At 46.6% G+C, this 24,158-nt stretch overlaps 1 protein-coding gene across 3 annotated transcripts in view; it reads right to left on the bottom strand.

The window, feature by feature from the left end:
* ROR1 (receptor tyrosine kinase like orphan receptor 1) overlaps positions 1–24,158 on the bottom strand; it is a 156,593-nt gene that overhangs the window by 100,777 nt on the left and 31,658 nt on the right. Inside the window, exons 1-2 of one of the 3 annotated variants that reach the window (XM_067001265.1) lie at positions 10,211–10,297; positions 9,722–9,911 (exon numbers count right to left, since the gene is read on the bottom strand). The exons of the other annotated variants lie outside the window; for them this stretch is intronic. The gene's annotated coding sequence lies outside the window, so the exon portion shown is untranslated. Of the gene's footprint in view, positions 1–9,721; positions 9,912–10,210; positions 10,298–24,158 lie in introns of those variants that run through there. 3 annotated transcript variants of the gene reach the window in all.

Below are 24,158 nucleotides of genomic sequence, written 5' to 3'. Positions count from 1 at the left end.
AATTAAAACTTAAGTTAAGAACACCACGTATCTAGATGATGGAAAAAATAGATGTGTACATAAGCTTGTCTAATGTTAGTACTGGCAAAGCCTGACACAGAAATCATGTCTGGAAACCTTATCTGGGAATTACTGCCCCAACAGCACAACATGCGTGTGCTCCATCGCTCCCAGCCCAAGTTGAGCTGAATTCACGTTTTCTAAGTTAGGCACGGCTACCAAGCACCACTTAGTTAAGCACCACTATTTATTGCAAACCCTGTAAACTCCTCATTTCTCACATTCTGTTAGATTGACTTTAAACCTGTCTTTGAAGAATCTGATATTTAACATCCTAAAATCTCCCTGTTACCAGTTTCATCGCAGGTGACTTTACCAAAGTTTAGTTCTCCACAGAATGAATAATATTGGAAAACTGGAAAAAAGAAAAATGGGTTATAGGGCAAGACCGTAATGAAAATGCTGTCTACATCAACATTAACTGGCAAGCTAAATTTTTGAAGTCAGTAGTACTTCCATTACACAAAAATCTATACTTTAAAGTGATTTGTTGAATTGGACTGTTTGTGTACTTCTCCACTTGAAGTTAGTCAATCACTAGAAACTGGTTTTGAAGACGACCTATCGGGTTATAGGTCATATACTTTTCCAAAGCTAAATTGTCTGAATTTTGCTAGTCGTAAGAGAAGTGCAAAGATTTTTTGTACTTAACCCTCAGTTCCTCTCCTTCACTTTTCCTGGGATACACAGACCAGACTTCTCTTAACGCAGAGCCACTATTTATTATTGTCCTGAAACACACCCAGGCATTCCCGAATTGTGAAGGACAAATGCGCTAGTGATTAAGTCTACGGGAGGAAAATGAGGAGTCGTTTGAGGTTTACTTAATGTATGTGTTCAGTTAGTCATCTTTTCCTGCTACTTATTTTTCATGGCAAGTTCTGAGTTTTCACCTGGGGTTCATCAAAGCCGTGCTCAGTTTTGCGTGTGCGAAGCGAACGCGAAGATGATGAGGTTATTCTGCTAACTGCACACGCCGCGGAGGTGGCTCGCGGGGTGGTCTGCTTAGGTCCAACAAATTTCTCACAGGAGCAACGGCGTCGTTGGAGCTACCCCGAGCTCACTCCTCCCTCGCAGCAGGTCTGATCCCAAAGGCTGCAGGGGACAGTACTGGGTGAATTTCTCACCGGGTCAAGGCTGAGGCCCGTTGGCTTAGGCAGCACCTGAAGGAAGCCTGTGCTGCAGCTTTCCCATGCCGCGCTTATTCTCTGGTAAACAGAAGACTTCAGTCTCCGCGGCTGTCAATCTAGCGCCTTTAACGAGCAAGAAGTTCATTTTATTAAAGGAGGAAAAACGTAGATTTCCATCACTCCTTATAAAAGGGCTAGAAAATGTCAAACATGTAGGTAAAAGTAATATTTCAAAACGGCTCCAGCCTAAACTCCCTTTCCCCTCGCACCTGCACGGTGATGAACATGTGCTGTATGTCTCTGTACTGCCTCAGTGCTCAACATTTGAACTGGACCCGCTCCAGCTTTCGAATAAATATCTCTTTTGGGGGAGAGGGAATTACATTCCTTAGTCAAAATACAGTTTTTCTTCTCTTAAATTTTGAAAGAAAAAAAAAAAAAAACGCGTACTTGTGAAACGTTAGGAACCGGTCAGAAGGAGTGGAATCCTTTCTATCTCCGGCCTCGGCGGAGAGCCCTGCTCCTGCAGCCACCAGGCCGCTGCTGCACGGCCCTGCCGAGGCAGGGCACACATCTGGGGCGAGGCTCCTCGGTACAGCAGCGCTGAGGAGATCCAGTGGCCCATTTGGGATCAAAACACCCAATTTGTCTCTCATAAGGTGCGGAATTACACACAAACTAAGTTTTTGGGAGTCCTGCTCAACAGCAAGAGGCTGCCACCCCAACTAACGTGGTAACAGTTAAAAGTGCTTCCTTCCCTTCCAAGCAGATATTTCCGTCCAGTTGCACTCACGGTTCGTTAGGGAAGATTACACAGCATCAGTACATCGTAGGGAACTCCATATTCTCTCATCATTTGTGCCATGTGCAAGAGAACAGATCGAGTAATCCTCAGGGTAATCTACAGAGATCTGCCTCCTACGGGTGACTTGCGATCGTGCCGTGCGTGCCAGAGACAGTGACTGCAGGATGTTAACCCCAATATGAGGAGACGACCCCATAAACACAAGATCCTTACTGCAGTCAGACCACAGCCCCACACAGCAGCAATGACAGGAGCTGAGAAAAGGCAGAAGTATATGAAGGGGAAGCTGAAGCCTAGCGCAGCTTGGGGACATCAGCAGAGAGTTTCACGTTCTCAAGGAAAGGCACCAAATGCACGCCACAAACTTCCACCAGCCTGGAAACGCTCAGGGTTGGTAAGGCCCCCGTGTGGGTTAATCCCACAGCTCAGTTTATACATGTCCGAGTGATGGTAGAAGTGGGTTTGGGGATAATAAGAACAACTTTAAACGTTCAAGAGCTCTTTGGAATCCCCAGTTGAGGTGTGTGGTATAAACAAGCCATGGAATTAACATAGCCGAGAACAAAGAGACCTGTGAGAACGCATAATGAAGGCTGAACAGAAAAGAAGAAAGGACCAGATGTCAGATTATACTTAAAGCAAAGTTACCAGTTTGTGTTCCCACTGATTTCAATATCTGAAATACACGCTTCTGCCAAGACAAACAGGTGATTAAAATATATTAAAAAAGCCAGCAAGCAAAGGGCTACATTTGTACTTGCTTTACATTTGTCAGCCATTCCAAAAAAGTTATAGCACATCCATAGCACAGCAATAATAATATTAATTTTACAAAGGCTGACTGTTTAATTGCAATTAACTGTGGCCGTACAAAAGGGAAGAGGCGCTCTCTGGAGTATTCACAAGCCTCATTTATCCTGCAAGGACAGCGAGATGAACCTGGCATGAAATATTAAGATCACAATTGCTATTGGCAAGCCATCTGACGGGAAGCTTCTGGCTTGAAAGAGCACGGATTATACAAAGGAGCAAAGAGTAAAAACACAGCAGTGAATCAGCTCCACAAAATGCCCTTTCATTGCGCGGCGTCGGCACCGGGTGGGCCCTTGGCAGCCGGCGGTGGGCAGGAGGCAACGGCTGCCGGGAACACCGGGGTGCCAGGGGGTGCCAGACGGGGGCACAGCATCCAGAGCATGCCAGGAGCCGCCGACAGGAGCACAGCACCACGGCGGTGAGCTGGTGCAGTCCCCTTTTGTGGCAGGCACGCTGCACTTCTCTTGAACTGAACGAGTGCCATCCTCCAGCTAATTAAGTTTCTTGCCCCAACTGCTCCTGCTGGGAAGCTCTTCCAGTGCCTCACAGCTTTTCCACTTTGAAAACATTAACTTAAATTTACTGACGGCCAGTTTAGGCAAATTTAATTTTGCATCAGCATTTATCTCTGCCTCCCTTCCTGGCTTCTATGGGGATAAATGCTTTATTCATACACAACGCTGCATGATGCTGCGGCAAGCGCTTGGTTTGACTGAACAACCCTGAGTCTCACCAAGGAGCCCACCCATTTCAGCGATAGTCTTTGTAGGCAGAAACCAAAGTGGCACAGAGAATTCCTAACGAGGTCTTCCCAGGACCTTTTACATCTACGCTGAAGCCTCCCCAGCGCTACTGTTAATACCACTTACCTGATACACCTAGGCCTTTCCATCTGCCTCCCCACACTGATGGCTCACCATCAATATTGGGTTGGTTGGTACACTCCAGTCTCTCTTCTGCTTTATTTTTCCATGTTTTCCACGCATTCCAAAACAGAAAAACATGGAGGGCAGAATCTTACACACACAACTCCTATTTACCTCGGTCAATAAACAAGACAGAGGAAAAGGCTTCTCAGGAACCCCAGCCGTGAGATATAAAATCTTCTAAAGGGACAGAACTTGGGCCGGACCAAGAATTTCAGACAAGAAGCACCAACTTATGTGGTGGCACATGTGTGATTTGGGGTTTGGTTATAAGGAAAAGAAATTCAGGACAGGTACTAGAAAATACAGCACGAATGGAGAAGAGGAAGCATGCTGCTGAAGGAGAACATGTGAGATGGCTGGGCCGGGGCACAACGGCAGCCGACAAAGAAAAAAACAAAGTCATCATTTTGATACTGGGAAAGGAAATTTGCAGCCCCGGGAAGACTGCCTGTCCAAGAAATCGTGGCACAGGCGCTCAAAGTGCAAGCTCACCGGGGTGCCCTAGCTCCTCGTGTTCCTCCGCCCCGCAGAGCTAGGAAGGGGCTGCTGGAAGAGCCAGCAAAGTCCATGAGAGCGTCGGGAGCCCCGCGGCGCGAGCGGCGCTGACAAACTTTGTAAGCATGTGTTTGTGTTTTGCAAACAGCATAGCTCTTGTGCAATGTGTTTATGCAATAACTGCAAGTAATGTATGGAGGTCTTTGACTATGAGTTCACAGCGGTTTGTAAAGCTGGTGGTTTTCCCGGGATCCTTGGGGTTTGGCTTTTTGGTTTGGGGGTTGAGTTTTTGTTTGCCCTTTTTTTTTTCTCCTCTCCCCACTTCAGGTGCAATACACAATTTCCTAGCAGAACAACAACCAGTGCTTGCAATGCACCTTCCAACTATTCTCTGATCAACAAGTTGTTTTTTTTTTTTCTCCAATCAACAAGTTTTATGACAATGACAATGCCACATGTCAACCTGAGGACACGGCCAGGGCCTCAATTTCCAGTCCCGATACATGGCAGTAAAGTTCATTGGTCTCAAGTTTGTACGGACTTCTGCGGGAAGCAGATCTTCCCCATGTTGTACTTGCCTGAATTTACGCTCTGCCATATGGAGGACGGATTGATCAGCCACTTGGGCATTTGATACAAGAGGCTAAACAGAAATCCTGAACTACAAACAACAACAAAGGCACAAAAGAAAAAAAACGGGTGATCTGATTGCTAGAAAAGCAAGACTTGAAGCAACAAAATTCATTTCTGTTTGAAAAGGAGAAAGTCCTTGGATTTTAACAAAGCTGGTCAGAAATTCTTTAAGAGAGCAAGTTTCCACTGGGGAATGCCAAATCTGCACAATCAAAACATTACCTGGAGATGGTTCAATTCTGAAGCATTTGCCGCAGAGCCCCACCAGGGCTCTGATGGGACCCTCGCTGCCGACCCCGGCCCACCACCAAGGAGAGGTTTTGCCCTCCCAGCTCCCCGCCCGTTTGGCGAGCTGCCGGCCAGCCCCCCCAGCGCAGCTCGCCCCGGGTCTGCTGGGAAGCTCTGGCTCCCCATCAGCAGCTGACACTGAGCCAGAGCCGGCAACCGTAGCTGAGCCAGACACGTTGGAGCCATGGCTCCCAAGACTTCCAGTTTCCTGGCTTGCCTTCAGCCCACCTGGCAGATTAAAGGGCAGCCCAGAGCTTGCAAACATCGCTCCCAGGACTGGGTCTCGTACCGAGCCCCAGCTCGCGGGTCGACGGCTCCACGCACCCCAGGCAGCGCGCCCAGAGCGAGGATTTCAGAGGTCTGGTTTCCAGCGCAGCCCTGAACAAACCCGCAGCCTTCCAGCGCTCCAGTCCTCCGCAAGTGGTAATCATCTTTCCCCACACACCTCCAACTTTAATCCTTTAAAAACACAAACAGGTTAACGGAGGGAAACGGGAACAAACCCTTCCCAGTTTTGTAGGTTACAGAGGGTTTCTCCACTGGCGTTTGTGGCCCTGTAGCTTTCACAGAGCTGTCTCCGAAACGTGATTGAGCCACTACCTGCTGCGCTGCTCCTGCGCTCACCTGCCAAGCCCTACATGTGCCAACAAAGGTGCTGGAGATGTTCGGGTAACACCGTGCTGCTGGCCCCGGAGCGACATGGTCAGGGTGGAAAAAGTCCGGGACAGAAAACAGTGAACATAATTTATAGATTGATGAATGAGCAGATTTCTAAGCCGGATTCGTACAAAACAACGGAACTAGGAATGTCTGTCCTTTGGAATAAAACATAAGCTCAGAACCAGGAACTAGCCCTCAAGGTTAAGAAGTGCTTTAAAACGTCATCACACAAAGCCTCCCTGGCCATTTTTATAGACCTCGAGGTCTCCTCTCTGGGCTGGACGCTTCGTTCAGGAGGTTTAGCGCAGTCCCAGGAGCTCCAGCAACAGATCTCACTCTCCCTAGATTTTTCAGTTGTTAGCCAGAGCACCGCACACACCCCTGGAAGCCGATGGATGCAGATGGGCTCCGAGACATTTCCCTTCAAAACGAGATGGGTCCCTTGCAATACTTAAACGCAGGTGTTCCTGGCCCGCAGGAGGAGGAAATACCACGCTGGTGAAAACACGAACCATGCTCGCCAGGATGGACCCAAATCCCCTCCCTAACTCCCTTTGCCTCCCTCCACAGCTCTTTTGGCCAAAAAAATGGGCAAACATAATCGGTAACTCATCTCAGGGGTCCCAAACGGGACTTGACAGCCTCTAATACAGGGCAGGGAGAGCACAAGTGGAAGCAGCGGCGGTCCACGGGGATGGGGTGAGTGCAAGGAACCTATAAAAGTCCCAGCCAAAACAGTTCAAATTTCCTATTCCCTATTTCATCTAAGGAAAAAAAAAAAAAAAGAATTACATGGAAATATTTTTAAGAAATCACCCTGAGCAATGTACCTCAGGCTCCTGAGTTAAGACACCGCTTCTGATTCCTCGAAGCTCTTCCCACGCGCCCGTTCCCTCCCGCTGGGCGCTGGTGCAGGGTTTCGCCCCGCTCCCTCTCTCCCCTCCCCTGCTTCACGTTTTGCATCCAGGCTGAAACACACCCCTGAGCACTTCAGAGCAACACGCCCTGCTTTATATTAGAATAGACACACATAATAAAGAAATGCCAGCTCACTTTCCAAATGCCTTCTCTCCGAGGTGTAAAAGCACGGAGGGCTGCTGCCAGCACAGCGGTGTCACCTCAGGCTGGCCTCGACATTTGGGGTTCAGCACCTTGAACTGCCACAGGTGCCAGTGGCTGTAGGACCCCGGCATGGGGAGACGAGGAGTCCAATTTTGGGAGCCTGGGGGCAAACAGAGTCCCACTTGGTGCTCCTGGCTCAGCATCACCTTACGGAGCAGGAGGAAAAGCAGCTCAGGCAGCGGCTCCCCTCGCCTCTCCGCTCCCCCAAGAAGTTAACAGCTGATGGATCCCAAACGCGCCCGCAGTGCGCAGGGAAAGTGGTAAATAATGGATCCTTTTACACGCAGAGCGCTTGTCTCAATGAAATCACATCGGCGGTTTTTTCTCCGAAATCAGGCCCACCAGTGCTTGCTTTCTTTAAGAGCCAAACAACATTCTTGAACACCAGTTCAATATCTCCAGAGGTGTAAATCACCACGCTCTATCTTATTAGAAACATTTGAAAGAGGGCAAGTGCTTTCAAAGCCATAAACTTCAGATTCCATACGTGTTCCCAAAGCTGCAGTGAATACACATTCCTGACTTGAACTGGTTTTAATTTGCAGTCCCTTTAAAGCACAAATGCAGAAATCTAAGTATTGAATCAGCCTAAATAACAATAACAAGACGTTTTAAGAATTGTCCCTTTGCAGAAGAGCCTGAAAATGGGGATAGCTCCAATGCCCGAAGCCATGCAGCGGGTGGGTGCCCGGCGAAAAGGCAGCTCCTGGGGAAACGCTGTGCGGTCCCTGCTGCGCCGTGGGTTATTTATGCTCAGAAGCCTGGCAGAGCAGGATAAACGAAGGCAACACTTCTCCCTGCCTGCTGCAAAGGGCTGAGCACCCCGAGACACAATGGGAACAGCCGAATGAAATCCACATGACAGTTAAAGAAGGAAAAAAAAAGAAACAGCCGCATCCTTTGTGAATACAAACAACTAAGTCATGACAAGATAAAAAAAAAAAAACATACCTGAAAGCCCAGGGGTGGGCGGGCACACGCCGCTGGTGCCAAAGCGTGCAGCGCAAATCTCGCAGCAGCACTGCTTCTGGTAGCTGGCAGAGCGCCCTTTGCTCTCCAGCAAGCCTTTTAATTAAAGATCCTCCCGTTATCGCTAACCGCGATCGCTGTCCTGGCGATCAGATCGGAGCGAGCGCCGCGGCGCATCTCCCTTAGGAAACCGTGGCGCCAGCGCTCGCAAGGCAGCTCCGCTAACGGGGGGGGTTCTCAAACGCGCGCTAAATAAATATACCCGCAGAAATCCCTGTTCAAAGGCGCCCATATGGAGCGGATAAAATGCACTTGCTGATGCAAGCGTACGTGTGCTTGCAAAGGCCTAATTAAAGCTCTCGGCTCTCTGCGAATATTCTCAGGGAACGAGCGCTACTGAGAAACGCTGGGAACGGGGGGAGTGGGTGCGAAAGGCACGGCTGCTCGAAAATGGTTTTCTCCCACGTTAAAACCTGAGCGGTGGAAATCTTCCCAGAAGAGTTTTCGGTCTTTCATTTGAATTTAAAAATCAAAGCAATGTACTTCTAAGGAAAAATGGTAAACAAGACTCTGAAATATATCATTTCCTACAAAACTTGGCTTTTCATTTAAAAAAAAGAAGAGTGGTGTGTTGTTTTTTTCCCCAAATGTGACTTTTCAACCAAGCTCAGTTGCAAGGCAACTGGAGTTTACGGTATTTTCTAGCGCAGAGGAGATGGCTTGCTGCTCCACATGCAGTGAAAGCACCTTTTATCGGCAGCTGGAGAATGGCCGAACACAGAGCACTCAAATAAGTGTCATTTAGTCACTGACAAGAAGCCTTCTTTCCCTCCAGTCCATTGTTAGGAGAAAATGCAGTGTTATTGAAAGCCCATTAGTGACAATACAGGCTTACACAGAAACACAGGACACATCCAGAAAGCTTGTTTCAAAGTCCTAAGTGTACAAGAGATATTATTAACCTCAAGTACTATTGCGTAGCAAATTAATATCAACCCCTTAGGTCCCACACGGCATAAACCATTCACCTGACGAGCAACCCAACCCAACGCCAAAGCAGGACCTGACTTCAAAGCCTTCAACGGGGGCTCAGACCACATCACCCACCTGTAACCCACGCTGCTCTGCGTCTATGTCTATCCACCAGACACCTCGTTTTAAAATGCTGAATATATCAGATACAACACAAGTCATGGGCACTGAATAACAGAATTCCCCAACTTCGCTCTTTGGTTGACCTGGTGGCAAGCACAGGAAACAGCTGAGCAAAAACCAGGGAACTAGAAAGAAGTGGCTACTGTTAACACTGATTTGTGACCATGCCCTGCATATATATGTATTAAACACAAACTGTGATGATCTCCCACTGCCCGGTGGGCAGCAGGAGGCAAGAACAATGAGAAAAATGCCGAAGTGGGATTCCGAATCACCCCTGCCTAACAAGCTGGGACAAGGACAGAATATGCCGTGACCTTACGCAGGCAGAAGCCTTCTGCTTCTCACAGTGCACAGGGACTTAACCTTCTATTTTCCTTCACAGTCCCCTAAATACTTTATGGTGAGACAATGAATTCTATCATTAGTCTTTATTTAATCCCGATTGCTAGTCTTGTATGCAAATTTAAGTAGTTTCCAATCATTACCACTGGAACGGGGAAAAACTACAGTGCTTAGACAGAGTTGGTACGAAAGAAAGAGATCTTTTTTTCCAGTAGAGGAAAAAATATGCATGTCACAGGTGTTCCTGTAATAACAGCACCTCAGGCTGTGATGGTTTCAGGTCAAAGAAGGTGACAGAGGTCAGATCAGGTCAGTACCTTGATGTGAGGCCTCCGAAAGAAAGCAAAAGGCTGCAGGAAACGCTGACAGCGATCCCCGGAGGTGACACGCAGCTCTCAGCTCTGCAGAGGTCCCTGACGGCAGGAGGCAGTGGAAAAAGCAAGTCAGGAGCAGTGTGAGTTACTGTGGTTTTGCATGTGCTGCTCACCAGGAGACAGGTCTTAACCACTTGTGGTTAGTTAAAAAAAAAAAAAGAGAAGAGGGTTATTAACTGCAGTGAAACGGAGCGATTCATTCAAAAACAACCCAAACTCAAAAAAACAACCAGCCAAGCAGAACAAACACAAACACAAAACCCCAAGAGACCCTCGGGAAAAAACAGCTATGAGAAAACAGCCCAAACGAGGAAAACCACTTCAGGAAACAGACACAAACACAAGCCGCTGCAAGGTGAGCGCGAGGGTATTGCCCTCCCCTGCTTCTGCCGGCACTCCCCCCCCCAAAACACCAGCTCCCGTCTACCTCACCTCTGCGGGCTGAGCTCTAAACACAGCGAGGAGCTGGGATCAAAGGGCTCATTAGCTGCTCTGCAGCCCTCCACAGAACAAAGCAAGTTCCCACCGCGCTTTCCATCTCTATTTTTCAATCAAAATTAGGAGAAAGCTATCTCAGGGCAGCAATAAAATACGCCTACGGAACCATGCCCCTCAAATTCCTTTTTGCCGCTGTTTTTTCCTCCACATCCGTCCATCCTGCGTAGTTTATCTGTTTGAGTCAGGGAACGCCTCCCAAACCTACGGATTAGCAGAGGTATGCGAGGCAACGGCACGCAGGAGCGGGAGACTCATTTTTACCTTTGAAGCGAGTCGCTAAAAGCCGCCAGCTAGAAAAAGGGGAAAAAATCTCCCACTTCGTAATGCCAACACGGCCACCGTGGGCTCCTTCCCAGGTGCAGCGCACCCCTGCCGGGCATCGCAGGACCTAGCCGTCAGAGTTTATCCCCAAACACCACCAGGAGAGGTGACACCACCGTGATATTTGCAGGAGCGAGCAGGGAGTTACCCCAAAGCACAACACAGAGCACGTGAGAACTTGCCCCGTACTAAATAGCCAGGCTTTCCACCCTTTTCCCAGCCACAGCTTTTACTTTGTGCCAGTTACCTTATTTTAGGATCCCGTGAAGAAGACGTTTACACAAACAGAGCTTAAAGCAGCACAGAAGTGGTATCTATACGCTAACATAAGTCAAAAGCCCGCAGGTTTTTGACTAGTTTTTGCCCTGTACATTGATTCCCCCTCTATATTCCTGCTTATCCCAGAACCTTTTGGCTTTGGAAAGGGGTTCCAGCCCCTGAGCCAGGGATTGAAAGACAGAATAACCAGCAGTGGAAGGCTATACCTTCTGTATTTGTTGCTTTCCTAGTGCTCTTGTTAAACTCTTCCTAGCAAATGACGGACACCTGAGAAATACCTGCCCCTCGAATCAGCTGCGGCCGGCCCAGCCCAGGTACGCAGGTGCGCATCGCGAAGGCCGACCCCCTCCCGGAGCACACCGCATAAATCATCAGATCTCTTGTAAAATCGGCAGGGCAGCTGATCTTACAAGATACCAAGCCCCACACCTGCATTGCTGAAAGCAGGAGCAAGCCCTCAGCATATGCATACTTTTTCCCCTCCATTCATCTTTCAGATTTATTCTTGTCACTAACAAAACCTATTTCCTCTGCGAACCTTGCAGAAAAGAGAAGGAATAGGATGGAAATAACTTGATAAATTGGATGTTACTTACAGCCTGATCAAAGCCCGCTAAAATTCAATGCGAGTCTTTCTGCTGACCCACCAGGCTTTGGGTCAAGCTTTTAAGCACTTACTTAATTTCAGCCCTGGCATTTAGAGTGCCTAAGTCTTCAGTATGGAAACGCCAACCCTTGGGTGTTTCAGGGGGTCTCGCCGTTCGGCTCGGTCACGTTACGGGTTTAAAACTTGCGAACAAGCAAAACCCAGAACAAAAGCGGTAAGGAAAGCACGCGGCTAGTTCCAAATGGAAAAAGCATCAAGAAAGCTGGGAATACCATTGCCAAGAGAAGTGAAATCTAGAAATTTGATTTAGTGCTGGATTATCAGCTGGTCCCAGCGCCTCGTTTTAACACCATCTGCTGTACTTGTTCGGAGTTTAAAGCCATGCGCTACGTGGGACCCAGTGCACCCTTTTCATTTCTTTATGCATGGTTGCATGTAACAGCTTTCTGCAGGCTATCGAGTAGATCTTTACAGCATATTTCATTAAGAGCTGTACAGACAGAAACAAAATAATGAATTATTAACTTGTTAGGAAATTAAAACCAACTTTCCTTTGAGCAGGAAGGTGCTTTTTGTTACCACCTTTGTCATTTCTTCCAGAAAAGATGGAAGTAAAACGTAACACAAAGAGCACTCTACCTGCCTTAGCACCAGGCTGAAGATAATTAAAACTGCTGAACTGTTCTAGGACTGCCCTCCAAAACTGTGTGCAGCCAGGTACACGTTACTGGAGGCCATAAACGTTCACCAATTTACAACTAGAGACAACTTGACCCTATCAAAGCAAACACAGAGCCGAAACACAGGAACTACATGAACAAAAGTGATAAAAGCTAAAATCAATTACCTCTGTTCATGTGCTGCCTACCTAGGAGCTCCACCACATACCTAGAAACCGCACTGCTTGTCCCACGAGAAAAATGATTCCCTCCGGCTACGACAGACTGCCTCAAGTCTCGCAGTCAAACAGTGAATTATTACAACTCTTCCCATTTTTCACATATCATAATTTTCAATATAAAATTAGTCCTGAGCGGTCACATTTTTTTTGGCATTTCTACTTTGAAAGTGAGCTCTTACACGTTTCTACTTAAAAATTATGAGGACCAAAGTAGAATGTTAATCCTTGTAATTACGTCAATATTACAGAAGTACTAACTAAAGGCTTGCACTAACTAAAGGCGTACACCAGCTTCATGCATGTGATTGCCTAGAGCCCAGGGGGAGACCAGAGGAGCCAGCAGCCTGCCTCTGACAGAGGCCAGCATGGGAGCTGAAGAAGAAAAAACAAACCAAAAAAAAACCCCACGTTTTGGCTGGAAAGCGAAATCTGCCTTCAAATCACATCCATTCAGGGGGATGGAAGGTATAAGTGCTGGAATCCTTTATTTTTTTAATGTTATCTCGAGTTTTATGCCAACTGTAATCACTCTGAGTTGCTTTAGCTTGCAAGGGACAGCTTAAAATAATCATTTCCAAACAGGCTAAAATAAAAGTCTCATCTGAAGTGCAGAAAACAGACAAAAGCTGTTCTGGTCTCCTCTCCGTGCAGGTTCTGTGCAAGTCTCCAGCTCTTTTCTGTGTCTTTTAATTTGTGAGGGTATCATCCCTAAGTAGAAATCAGCAACACACCCACTCAGCCAGCTGGCTGTAAAACTAGCCCCTGACTCTCGCTCCAGCCAGAAGTGCCAGTTTTGCCCAAATGACGCTTCGACTTTTTTGGGAAAAAAAAAAAAAGATAAAAGATCATTCTTAGATGGATGCGGTAACTTATAAGCACAAAACTGAAGCAGTGTGAATACCCACTCTGCAGGGATTAAATATATAGAAATAGTTTTATACATAACTCTTTATTTCAAAAGACTGCAAAATCTCCAAATCCTAAGCACAGACAAACCTCCAGGATTCGGACCGTGTTGGTGCTCGTCACACTGCGCCCCATGTTCGGGGCATGAACCCACCCCGGGTTATCTCTGTAGCTACAGCGGGTCCAAAACGCGTCTGTGACACTACGTCGGGAGAGCTGCAACTGCTACAGCAAACCCTGGAAAACAGAAACACGCTTCAGGGAAGCTCCTAAGGACAAAGAGAAAACTAGACGACAAAGAAGGACAATCGGAAAAACTTAACACCACTAGCTGTCATAGCTTTTCCTATTGTTTATTTAATACGACTATGTCATGACACTGAAAAGACACAAGGGATGAATATTAGGCTGTGCTGTTTTCAAGTTTGCAATTGCGCTGTGTAATTCTGAATTTGACTTCCACATGCCTCAGTTTCTCCGACAAGAAATCTCACGCAAACTTTGAAGTGCTTTGACGGCAGCAGGAACAAGGAGCTCTACAACGCAGATCCTATTATTATTTTATTCCCAGCATGGCTCGTTGCCATTTATGGAAGAAAAATTAAAAGGCATTGATATACCACTGCCTTCTGTCTCAACCAGTCTCAACTTCACCTCATAGAGCTAATCCACCACTTACTACAGCCAATGTAAAGACTCTTGTTGCCTCGAGTAGGCTTTGGCTCACATTCCTGCCTGAGAAGATAGGGGAAGTGCACAGGAGCTGCCTTGAGAGCAGAGGTTTTGCTGCTTCAGCTGCCTTTCAACCTCCAAAGGTTGCAAGAGAGACAAAGAAGTGGCCATGGGTAGTAAATACATTCGATGTAACTTTCATTAAAAGAGGAACGTTTTCCGTGTCTGTAACACAAAATGTAAACGCAAGAATTAATTCTGGGCAATGAGAGTGATGTAACGCAGAATAGACGCGATTTCGCATTTGCTCCAGCGCCCTCAGCACCTGGCTGCCGAGTTCTCCCTGACTTGCCTGGTAGCAGTTGCACAGTTCATGGCTTATGTGAAATGGTTAAAGGAAAATAAAAGACAAATAACGTAAATAACCCACGCTTCTAGCTGTGCAGTGATGAAAATGTTTAGCCCAGCCATGCGTGGAGCAGGCCTGCTCTTTGGGCAAATCCATCACAATACATGACACAAAAAAAAAAAAGTCTGTATAAATACCTCAAAAATAATAGCCAAAGAACACGCTAAAAGTAAACTGGACACAGAACAGACTTCACTGTCTGTAACTTTTTCATTAGGAAGCAACTAAAAGCAGCTAACAGACAGGGTAACTCAACGAGGAGTCAAATCCTTTGTTATGACCTGGTTTTCTCTAAGCACTACCACTATCCTAATGCATTTCCACCTTTCCTGAAGAACCTACAAAGAGCAAAAAAAAACCACATACAGTTGATATGCATGGCTGTTCTAAAGCTTAAAAATGAGAACAAGCTGCTGTTCAAAAAGTAAATAATTTATAATAGATTCAAACGATTAGGATTAACCAGCTTAGTTCTTAAAAAAAATAAAAAAAAGGATATTTGATTATTCTAAGATCTGTTTTGGAAACCATTTCTACCTTATTTTTCTTGGTAACACAATTTCATGCTACAAAAAAGGCATCAAACGATGAAAAGCGTTTGTTTCTTTCTAGTTCTTAAGTAAAACCAGCAATGTTAAACAGGTCAGATATAATAAATACAGCTATTTCGAGGGAAAGAAAAATGTTTTCCTGTCCTAACTTTGAGTGACAAGAGAAAATTTTTACCAGCTTGCAACTCCACTTCAATAAAAGTGTTCAATTTTATTTAATTGGATATATATGTATATGTTATGTTGGGTTTCTTTGTTGCATTTTTCAAATTAATCATATACCATAGAAGCAACGTTTTAAAGTGCGTAGATGTTCTAGACACCTTTAAAAGTCCTGTTCTGTGGCAGCCACAGTCTCCTAGCCCATATTTTTAAATTTCTGATACTTGGATTACCCCGGCAGGAAGGCGATAGTCCTTGAATAGAGCTTTTTGTTCAGCCTTCTAATAGCTTCCAGCACTTGCCCCAGCCCACAAGATACATACCAAATTTAGTTAGACATCCAGGCCAGACGTGAAGAATTTCTCTGTCAGATCCAGTAAACGCCACCACTTTAACATTTTGGCTTCTCGAGGGCAAGGAGGAGACGGCGGGGCAGCGACGGTGCCTCGCAGCATCCCCAGTGACACGCGGCGGTTCATTAAAGGAAGTTAATTAATGAGGCTACTAACCTCTGCAACCCCCCCAGACGTTCCTCCTTTAGATGAAAAAAGAAAAAAAAAAGAAAAAAGGAGCCATCCATCCTTAGCTGCATCCAACCCTATGAGGACTGGTAAGAGATAGATACATAGAAATACGATATTTTTAAGTCAAGTGTACCATGTAACATTCCCTGAACTCAGATCTATCGTGTACTTCCATGTGAAGACACCAAAGAAATTGCAGCCAGCTCACAGTAACTCTTCTCTTTCGAACTCGTTTTAGATTTGTAACCAAGAGCTGCGACCTAATGAAGGCAACCAGTAGGCAATTTGTACTCTTGCATTAACTGATTGTGGTTTCCGTCGCTAACTCGTCACGCTGTCCTCCTCCCGTGCCAGAGCGGTGCGAAGGGAACGCGTTCCTATTGCCATCACCCGACACGACCCAGCAGCGAGAAGAGATTTGTGCCACCAGGATGGGCACGAAGGCCCGCGAGATGCCTCTCGCCGTGCCCTCGGTAGGGTTTGGCTGTGGGAAGAAGCCCTTCTCCCCGGGCTGGCATTCCTCTGGGGAGGACCGGCAGATGTAAATGCTCAGGAAACCGCAAGGCAGCCAAGGGGGACCCGCGGCGGGGCCGGGCAGCGCGGGGCCGTCTGGGGACCGCGATGCTGAGCGCCCGTCGACGGTCCTCATTTGGAAGCAATTGCCCCGCGCAATCCATCAGGAGGGGCCAGCGAAGATATCTTTGTGAAGTGGAAAAAAACGAGTTCTTAATTTATATATGACAATATATATGACAATTACAGCAAATTGGATTGATTTCTTTTTTATTTATATATATTTATATATATATGTATGTATTTGAAGACTTTAAAATGAACTGTAAGTCAGAAGATCTGCCAAGGCTCCCTTCCCTAATTAAACACATATCTCGTATTAAAACCCTTTTTAGTCCAGCTGCTGAGAGAGCGTGGAGCCACGGAGATGTATGGTTTGTGGGAAACATTGTGTTCCTTCTCGAATGCTTCAGCTTTCACAAAAGACAGCATGTGAACACTTTCCATAAATACAGACTGTGTTTTCTAATTAAACTACTGGCACTTCCATATAATGAGTTAGCAACCCAAATGAAAGTTTAGACAAATATTTTCAGTTAAAGTAATCGGTTTCAAATGAAATACATCAAGTTCTCACTGTAGCCATACCTTTAGTAATTCCTGTAAGGGTTCTTAAAGAAGAAATAACACAATAACACTGAGATAAAGCATCGCTACTGGGAGACTAACCAAGGAAGAAGTAGGGATGACACACCAGAAAACATCCACAGAGAAAGATTTTCTCTGGTAAATTCTTTAGAAAGGTAAAATTCCACTTTAGAAGCAACTTTACTGGCCATATGGATCAATCTCACTGGTCCTAGGTAGATCAGTCTCAGAGTTCAGGTGAGACATGCAAGTTTCTTGTGGAAGACCACTTTTTTTTTCCTGCAATGTAAGAGTTTAGGCTGGTTTATCAGTGTTGACCGCTAGGTAAGGACAGAACAATGTTTGGTCTTTAATTACCTCTATCCCCCTGAAAAGGCACATGAAAGCTGCTATATGAAGTATTACATACTCACACAGGAAAATAAAGTGTTTCTTTTGTTGCATTTGTTGCCGTACTAACATCCAGCTAGCTTTCTACAAAAAGAACGGAGCTCCGCAGGTACTGCGCACACAAGCTTCCTCTGGCTTAGAAAAACAAAACAATTGAGAAATATCAAAGGCCTAATCCCGTGAAAACAGCTCTTTCTTTAAACACTCCAACTGTTTCCAGCCCTAAACGTGCCGGGTAAATACCTGCACGTTGTGAAAGGTATTGGCCGGGCAGGGCTAGGTGCCAGCTAACGCGGACTCGGGTCACCTTGGTCAAGCCAGGGATGTGCAGCCAGAGGTTGCCTTTGGGCCAGCGAAGAAAATCCTTCCTTCCTAGCGGGAATCACCTTAAATGCCCAAATTAACACATCTAAGAGCAAACTGCTCTTAGGATTCCAACCACGAGCCCTCTTTTACGCTAACCCTTCGTTACAATAGTTTCATTGTCTTCCCGCATCCTACACTGGTGTCTGACACACCTGAATTTCTGAGTTTGTTGACGACACTAACAAACTGCTTCCAGCTCAAGCTGCTACCGTGAAACCCTACAGGGAAGGGTCCTGGTCCCGCACAGCTTCTGCCACCGGCTGCGGGTGGCCGTGGCCACGCGGCAGGCGATGCTCGGCGGCACCCAAGGCCCCCTGGGGACCCAGAAGTTCCCCTAAAAACGAATACACACCGCAGAGCTGAGCCTTGGCAGGCAGGTGGGTTTCCGTCTGGGACAACCGGATGAGTTTTCATCTTTTTTTCCATAACAGTTGGAGGCTCTAACGACCCGCTCACCGCCAGCAGCCGTGGGTGCCGAGGGGAAATGGGCTCTTTACCCCCTGACAGCCGTGAGCTTCGTGCCTTTGTCATGCGAGCACCTTGGTAGCCCCCTGCATGGACATAAAGCCCCCTGTGCACCCCCGGAGCACCCGCAGCAGCCAAGAAGCTGGCATCGGCCCTTCCACACCTGCCCTGCCCCAAGCTAAGGACGCCAAAATCGCGTTTCCCTTCTCCAGCCCGGCTCCCCTCCCACCAGAGCAGCGCTAGCAGCCTGGGAGCGTGCACCGAGCAGGTTTTACTGAATCCTCTCACACTTAGGTCACCGTTACACAATCCCCAGTCCTTATCGTAAGCGGGCTCCCCACGGTCTTCTCCGCGGAGCAGTGACGCCAAGAAGAGGGAGCGAAGGCTGATGGAAAGCCACTTGCGCATGTGCTGCTAGAGCCATTTCGCAAACCTCAGTATTTGTTTTAAAGACATCTCTCAACGTGAAAAATGCTCCTACCTCCTTGTTAAAAGAGAATGTCGCAGACAGTTAATCTTGTCCATTTATTTTATATCATCCAAACCAAAATATTGATACATCTGGACAAACTCAGTCCAAGAAAAGAGCACCATTCCCAAAGCATTCATGAACACAACCAACAGATCATAAATCGTAACTATCCAGAACTGACCACAATTAAATAATCTGTCAAGGGAGGGGGTAGGCAGCCAGTCTGGCTAGGTTGAGGCCGCTGATAGAAATGTAGAAAAAAGCTAAATTAAAAGTATCAACAGTTTGTTGCGCCGGTGTCTCCTGAGTCACCGAGTTAAGACAGCCTAAGCTCCAATAAACCCCCCAGGGTGGGTCAGATGTTTATTAAATCGTGCCCACGGGACTCTCCCAAACTCAGGAAAAGTCATTTATAGGCTCAGCTCTTCCATCGGGGCGAGTTCAGGACAGCGCTCTGCCTGCACAGCTAGCAGAGGCGTCTCCCCGCGCTCAGTGGAAGGAATCTGAGGACGAGTCCCCAACTGGCTGCCGATGGGGAACAGGGGACGTGGGGCCAGTCCCTACAGATGGAAACGTGGGCTACAAGGCATGGTCCCGCCAGATGGGGCTCTGCTGCTTTCTGCTCTGTGCTGGGAATCATGGCAGCATGTGAGACTCGTTTTATTTTAAGGCAAATCCTAAAAAAACGGAGCGATTAAAAAAAAAAATCCTCCAATCGCTCCATGTTTTTTTTCACCTTAAAGAAGCCAAAATTCAAGCCAAATTCACACCTGTAGCATCCCTGGCTTGGAAAGCAAGGGAGGATCGAGATAATACGTGAGCACCCCAAGTGCAAGACAACAGCTGCACCTGAATGCTGTTTTAAAACATCACAGCCAGAAAGGAAAAAGAAACTTCTAGACTGAAAGCTGAAGATTAATTCCAGCTCTGCTGAAATCTGCAGGTTTGCCATGAACTTCAAAAAAATAATGTTTTTTCCCATTGTAAAGTTAACAAAATTAGCATACCTGAAATAATTTTAAATATTCCCAACTACATCCCCCAGTTAGCAGACTGCTTGCACTCGTTAGCAACTCCAAATCTGCGCGGAGGGCTGAGCCTGCAGTCCTCGTTTAATTGCGGGATGGGCTGCGGGAACAGAGAGTGCCTTTCCAAGCTCTCCTGGGTGCCAGCTCTGCTGGGACCCCCAGGGCGATGGGTCTCCTCCCCGCGCCACTGCCCGTGCAGCTCGCTGGTGCCTTTTTGTTGTACAGCCCCCCAGAGCCTGGGCCGACAAGTCCACCATATCCAGGGGATAGCCACTATAAATTTTTTATTTCTCTTGATGGGAGCACTGGGTAGACAACCTAATATTTCCTGTTGGGTAACTTGGGGTTTATGTCTCTGAATTGTAAAGGATTGGGGGCTTTTCCCATATACTCCACGCGCCCTCTCTTTATCTGTGCGCCTAGACTTGATGCCAACGGTGACTGCTCCTCATCAGGAACCTGCAGGCTGAGCTTTCAGCTCCGACCATAGCAGGGAAGGACCCAAAGCTCTCCTCTGTTTAAATCAACGCAACCAACTGCTGAGAGCTCCGTGCGCTCGTTGCTCTTCTGTGAATGTCCTGAGACACATTCATTGCCCGGTATTTATTTAGAGTTCATTTCTTAACCATAACACAGACTACTTCAAAACTACACGGGAACAAAAGTCACATTTACAGAACCCGAAGTATTAAAATTAGGTAGGTTTAGAACTGGTGTTTGATTAAATGTCTCTTGCGTGGTGAAAGAGAGCCACAGCAGTGACATGGGATTGCAGTTTGTCCTCAACGCACCTGTAAATTACAGTAATTAATTTAAACCATGACCTTGTTATTTCCATTACTGTAGTATTTTAAAAGTGAACACAGAAGCGTGAATTCAGCTAGGTATATCTTCATTTTTATGAAAACGCTTCTTTGCGATAGGTAGTAAGATCTCACCGCTGTACTTTAGTTTGACCTCAAAAGAAAACTAAACAAAGATTTCTGTACCATTGTGCAAATTATAAAAAATGAAGGAGCATTCCTTCCCATCAGGCCTTACTTTAAAATAAAGAGGCACTTTCCTGGCATTAAAAACCTCAGCATTTACCGTTCCTTTTCAACCATCTGCAGCAAGTCACTCAGCTTGAACACAAAAGTTTGGCACCAACTGAAATAAAATGCATTCAGATAGCTTGTATCTGTAGCTGATAACAGGTCTGAATTCAGTGACACTTATTTACACAAACAACCTACAAGCAAACCATAGGCAATGGTTAATAATAAAATGTAAGCATCTGTAATAACAAATTCATCAAGTGATGTGAAAAAAATCACATTCTTTTAAATTGAAATCCCAGTTTGAATAATGTAACAAAAAATTCTCCATCTGAACCAGTCTTTTGTTTTTGTTCAAGAAAGAGAAGCATGTCCAAATTATTCTGCAAATTTCATAGCTTGTCTTTCCCATCGAAAGGGAAGGAGAGGTCAACTGAACAAACACAAAGGTGAAAAGGGATAAAGGTTAAACACAAACCACTCTCAAACTGAAGGAAATTGAAATAGAAAAATAAAAAGAGGAGGAGTACAGGTAGTAACTTGGCTATTACCACCTTCATCACTATTTGTAGCACCTTTAGGCAAAGAGATTCCAAACAAAGCCATTCCCCTCATCTGGAGCACCTCTTTAAAACATTGCCTTTAGGAAATAATAGTGTGGTTTTTTTTTTCCACTGACAACATCAGTGAAAGCCACTCTGCACAACATTTACTATCATTTGCATATTTTTGCCTTTATATAGATAAACAGATAATTACGGCCTTTCTATCCCTTCAAGCTTCACAGTTGGATCAGCATGGAAAAGTGCAGAGCATCACCACATGAGCACACGGTTGATTTGGAGTCATCTGAATTACGTCCGCTCCCACGTCCCTTCGGCAGCCCGGTGCTCCTGACAGACCTTATCAAATCCCACGAACGAGCACAGTTATAGATCAACATAACAAACCCCAACCGTCCTGGCAGCTTCACAGATCTTATCGCTGCAAAATAACGACAGGAATGTGCCTCATCCGAGTGCCCGCACGACTGCCATTCGTACGTCTGGCCAGGAAGCACGGCGCAGCCACTTCGGCCTCCTCGCGAGCATTAACGCCCAGACAGAGCTGCAAAGATAAACAGTGCTTTTGACGAGGCCCTCACTTTGATAAAACAAGATTTATTCTCAAGAATTACTGGAGCTGCTCACAGCTTTCAGGAAGAAAATGAAGAAAAGGAAAATACATAAGCTGCTGGAGTGAGACTAATGATGATATATGCTCGACATTAAAACTGCTAAAACCCGGCTGTATGTTGGTAAATTCTGTCATGTGCCTGGGAGCCTGGGTCCTGGCTTTTGAGCCAGCAGCCCGCAGTTTCTCGTGCTGCTTTTAACAATAACTTCTTTTGTTGCCCTTGCCAAGTCGTCGCTCCGCTCCTTGTGCTGTGAGAAGAGGCCAGTGCTCACCTACCAGCCGGAGGCTAAGTGGGCTTCCACTGATGTCTCCAACGCGCTTTGCAAGTTCTTTCAATTATTATTATGAAACCAGTACTGCAGACAGGCAAGTGGCAATCCAACAAATCTGTGCTCTCTGCGGCCTTATTTCTACCCTTCTAAGTTCAGTAACCCCCATTTTACACGTTGACGAGGGTGGTGGGGAGAGCGTAGCCGGCAGGTGCTGGACACATCACCTCTTCCCTCCCTTCAGCTCAAAGCTGTATCAGCCGTACCACAAGTGGCTGACACCCTAAAATGACCTAAATAACAGCAGTTCCCTAAATGCTCCATGAAAGATATCCCATCGTACAACTGACGGTTCACTCTGTGTGTCCCTTGCCGCTGTTCAAGGCCCAGTCCCAGTGGACAACAACTACTGCCTCCCCCATGGTGGTGGCTCCTTAACTTACTGGAAGAACATCATCAATTCTGCCCTCTCATGTCTGCGTGTAATTAAATTCAGTAACAACTGTTTCATCGTCCAGCTCTCCTACCTTTGCCCCCAGTCACGGAGGTTAGGCTTGATGAAGAGGGCCTGTGGCCCTCCTGGAGAGCCAGGCACCCCAGCCTTTTGCTCTGATCTCGGCCCTTCCGCGAAATAATCCTCGAGCAAATCTTCTTTCCTTCCCCACCGAACATAGCACCACACACACAACATTCTCAGCAAAGGAGAGGTAATGGTTTGAACATTGTGCAGAGGAGCTGAGCATGGTGATACGCACTGCAGGGAAAGTTCCAGGCACCATACATCTGAGAAGCAGGGCCACACGTTAATTATGCCCCGAATCACCTCAGAATTCTGTGTTTGTTTTTCTTAATCAAATAGCAATCATTTCAAAATATTTTTCATCTCTACTCTCTTATGACTCATTCTGAATGACGCCAGCAGCAGCAGCTGCCTAGTCTTACCTTATTTGAAAGATAAAGCCCAACCAAACAAGCATCCTAACCCCCGTGAAAACATCACGGAGCGATTCATCTGGCAGGACTGAGGAGAGGAAGCGTGAAAACTCAGACCTGCCACATACCAGCGTTGTGCATGCCCTCCAGTGACAGCCAGATCTCACCTCTCACAGACTTAAAGCCGTGCGGTGCGTGCCTAATGTCACCATGGATGTTGGTCCGGATCCCACCTGCTTAAAACGGAAGATTTATTCAGTAAAATGACATGTAGGCCAGCAAGGAGAAAGCAGACTTCTTATCTGCTCGTTTAAATACCAGCTTGAAGGAATTGCACCTTTTCCAAAAAGCGGCAGTAGGGAAACAGAATAAACTCCAGATCACCTCCAACAAGTAAAGGCTTCCACCGGGGGGGCCTTAAGTCAGGTACCTTCCTCCCTCCTGAACAGAGAAAACAACCGCTCTTCCCCAAATAACCGCAGAGAGAAATTACAGCTAGAAAACAGAAGTCCGCGTTAAAGCATTTCCCAAATCAGAGGTGTTGCAGTAGGAAACGGAGAAATGAGAGGGACTGCAGGGCCACCTCGAGCACTGCGGGGCCGGCCAGCCACGTCAGGGCCTTGGGCACCATCACCTGCAGAAAATAGGGCCTCAGCCACGCCAGTATACGATGGGCTGTTATGCTCGGATGGCAGCTTGATTGTCGTTATTACTGCTTTTTAATCATAACTCAGAGCACAGTCAAAAGCTGCTACCTCAAATTCACTCCTTAGGAAAACGCAGGTTCCCTGGTTCCACACTTCAAGATTCCTACCTGCACAAACAAAACCTCAGAGAGTAACCCAGATACTATCCCATCAGCATTACTGCCCAATTAATATCAGCAAGGGAGAAAACTGTAGTTAACACTGCTGTAATTACAAGACAAAGAGCGCTGCCGCAGTACTAGCAGCCCACCAGAACAGAACCGCCGCGCTGAAGCAAGGCTCCGCTCCCTCCTGGAGCAGCTCAGACAATGGCCGCATTGTTCAGCAGCCTCATCGCTGCTGAAGGCCACCCACATCTTCCCCACTCCAGGCAGAAGTCAAAATCTTCCAGCTCAATAGACACCCAGTCAAAGGAGAAAGCATCTTTACAAGGCTTGTTCATTTTTCTTGGACAAGAAGGGAGTTCAGCCTTTGCCTTCAAGCCAAGTCCCCGAAAGGAAGGGAATGAGTTTGAAGTTCCTGAAGATGGACATGCCTCCAACGCTC

The sequence above is a fragment of the Anser cygnoides genome, chromosome 8, assembly GCF_040182565.1.
Source record: "Anser cygnoides isolate HZ-2024a breed goose chromosome 8, Taihu_goose_T2T_genome, whole genome shotgun sequence".
Classification (NCBI taxonomy): domain Eukaryota; kingdom Metazoa; phylum Chordata; class Aves; order Anseriformes; family Anatidae; genus Anser; species Anser cygnoides.
The sequence above is the reverse complement of the archived record's forward strand: the minus strand, read 5'-3'. Positions and strand labels throughout refer to the sequence as shown.